Source organism: Oncorhynchus gorbuscha, unplaced genomic scaffold (genome assembly GCF_021184085.1).
Source record: "Oncorhynchus gorbuscha isolate QuinsamMale2020 ecotype Even-year unplaced genomic scaffold, OgorEven_v1.0 Un_scaffold_11074, whole genome shotgun sequence".
Lineage (NCBI taxonomy): Eukaryota > Metazoa > Chordata > Actinopteri > Salmoniformes > Salmonidae > Oncorhynchus > Oncorhynchus gorbuscha.
The window spans coordinates 5-3365 of NW_025753716.1; the positions used below are offsets into that span (position 1 = coordinate 5).

Here is a 3361-nt window from a genome sequence, read left to right on the forward strand (position 1 = left end):
TTATTGTTATTTGTGTTACTTTAGATAAAAAATGTCACTACATTTTATTTTGTAAATATTTTCTTAACTCAATTTCTTGAACTGCTTTTTAAGGACTTGTAAGAATTTCACAGTAATGTCTACAACTGTTGGATGAGGTGCACGTGACAATTTTGGGGGGGATTTTGTTACCACCAGATGAATAACAGGGGTCGCCGTTTCAAAAGCCCCGCAAAGCCATTGGTTCTCCACTGTAAAACATATATATATATATATACTTATAGAAATGCATGAAGGTGCTTCCCATAGGATTATTATAATTGTTTTTGTAATGTCTGAAAATGTCCGTAATAGTTTCTCACGGTGTGACATCCGTGTTTAAAAAGACTTCCTGTCTTGAAATATCGAATGTGATTTATTTCCAACTAGAATAAGACTTGACATGTCAGGTTGAATAGATAGTAGTCCATTTAAAGGGATGGTAAAACACCTGAAATGTCTGTTTGTTTTCACATTTTAATTTTTGTCAGCAATTCCTTTATCCATATGTAACAGTATAGGTTCCGTCCCTCTCCTCGCCCCGACCTGGGCTCGAACCAGGGCCCCTCTGCACACAGACGACAGCCACCCTCGAAGTATCGTTACCCATCGCTCCACAAAAGAGCCTCGCAGAGCAACAGCAGCTTCAAGGTCTCAGAGCGAGTTCACATCGGTTACACATATTTTCCCATTTTGTACCTACATCACATGCCTAGGTTCTCATTACATCACTGCACATCTTCACACAAAGCTTGGCAAGAGTTCAAACATACTTCACAGCTTCCAGCACGTGAGCTGTAATTCAAATTCAGTAAATATTAAATAGTTTCACAAATGATTGAGAAATCAGGTATCAATCAGTCAATCAGTGACTTCCTCATGGTTTTGTTGATCCAGTCAAGGTACATTTTCGATATGAGTGTGTACACCCCAGGTTTGGTCTTGATGCCACATTTTGTACCGAGCGACACGACTCCCCTTAGTTCACCTCCACACACCAACGGGCCACCAGAGTCTCCCTGAAAACACACAGCACATCAATTCACACATGATTACTTTGTCATTTACAAACAATATATACAGTTTAACGCATGTATCAATGGTTGATCATTGGCTCCCTGCAAAATATATTACAACTTTATCAGCAAGTGCACACACACACACAGGAGGCTGGTAGGAGTTTTAGGAGGATGGGCTCATTGTAATGTCTGGAACGGCATCGATGGAATGGAGTCAAACATGTGGTTTCCATGTCTGACACCTTTCCAGTAATTCCATTCCAGTCATTACAATGAGTCAGTCCTCCTGCAGCTCCTCCCACCAGCCTCCTCTGACACACACACACACACACACCTGACATGAGTCCACCCTGGTCTTGTCCACAGAGCCGGCACACAGCATGCTGTAGGTGATGATTGGGGTCATGTTGTAGTAGTCTGCAGAGTTACATTTTCTCCTGTCGATCACGGTGACGTTGGTAGATTTCAGGACGTCAGACATGGTTTTAGCATTGTTCTCGGTGGCTCCCCATCCAGACACTGAGCAGGGGTCCCTGCTTGGACGTCTGGCACAGGGACAGGTAACGCTAGAGGTCTCACCGCCTTAGTCTGCTTTACTTTCTTATCCAACTGGATAGAAGAAGGAGGGTCGTGTCAATTGTCCTTCAACAGTCTCTAGATTTTGAATAATGGCTGACACCACGGAGCACTGACCTCAGCAGCATGATGTCGTTGACTTTGAATTCGGGGTCAGTACAGGGATGAGGGACGCGACCTTTCACCTTACGGACCTGTCTAGTCTCCTTCTCCTCCTGTTTGATGGAGTGGACCCCTAGAAACACCTTGTTGATGCTTCAGACAGAAAACACAACCTTCTGGTTAGATCAGCTGAAGGAAGCAGCCCAACAACTACAATGACACAATCTCAGAATCACAATGTTAAAAAAATCCAACATTTGAGACGGAGTTGCTAAGCAACAGTGTCATTACAGTGACAGCATCTGTACAAGGACAACAACACTGATATATTGTCACGACCGTCGTGTGAATAATTGGACCAAGGAGCAGCGTGGTAGAGTTCCACATTTTAAAGATAGTGACACTTCCAAACCGACGACATAATGATTGTGAACTACATCGCACTCATACAAAACAATATCCCACATCGCAGCTGGGAAAAGGACAAACTAAGTATGATCCCCAATTAGAGGTAACTTTGACTATCAGCTGCCTCAGTGGGAACCAACACACACACACCAACATAGAAATATAATGCCTAGAAACCCCTCGTCACGCCTGACCTAAAACACCATAGAGAGCCCTCGGGTGTGACAGATATTGGACCTACTCAGTACAGTGGGCCGCAGTCAGAACCCATTGCTGGTGGATCAGGATTCTCCACATTTTGTTTCTATGTTGTCCTCCAGTAGAGCCATGTAGGGTAAGGAGTGAGCTTCACCTCCTTTCCACCAATGATCTCTGCACAGTCACCTAGGAGCATTGGACAAAACACCAACACTAACTAATTAGAGAAATAATCATATATATATATATATATTTGTCAGATAACATAAACACACAAACACACACCTACCTGAGTGCAGATATAGAAGAGGATCATGGCAGAGGTCCAGAAACTGGCTGCTGGAAGGATCATGGTTATTTGCTGATGTAACTCAGTAGTTCAGGGTCTACTGTGTGATATGCTCTCTGATCTCTCTCTTTATACTAGGATGTGGTCTGATGTTCACCTCAAGTGGAAACACACACACACACACACACACACACACACACACACACACACACACACACACACACACACACACACACACACACACACACACACACACACACACACACACACACACACACACACACACACACACACACACACACACGGTCACATCTTCTACCATTTTACTTAAAGTCACCATTAACACATTAAATTTAATTTCATTCAAACAAGAGGACTGAATGTGTAAAACAAGATGACAATGACAAGAAAAATTATAAAAGGAGAAACAAGAGTTTAGAATGTTCTCCAGTAGTATAGAGCTGCAAAATGACCCTCGGTCCACAAAAGTTAGTCTAGTCCTAGCTGTCTGGTTTAGTTTCTAATATAGAAGTACATCATAACACCGTTAGCCCACTCAGTCTGTTGAAGAAGAGAATATGTTCTGGTAGAGACAGAACAGCGAAGTCATTCCATTCATGAAAACCCAATGACTCCAGTTACACAAGAAAGTTACATCATTGACTGGGGTTCCTTTTCCTCGTTATTTTCCCTATGAGGGGTGAGGTGGTCTGGGGAGGGAGAGGTGGGTGAGGTGGTCTAGGATGGAGGT

At 43.1% G+C, this 3361-nt stretch overlaps 1 pseudogene; it reads right to left on the reverse strand.

The window, feature by feature from the left end:
• Positions 1–345: 345 nt before the first annotated feature.
• LOC124030385 lies at positions 346–2673 on the reverse strand (annotated as a pseudogene).
• Between the last annotated feature and the right edge of the window lie 688 nt (positions 2674–3361).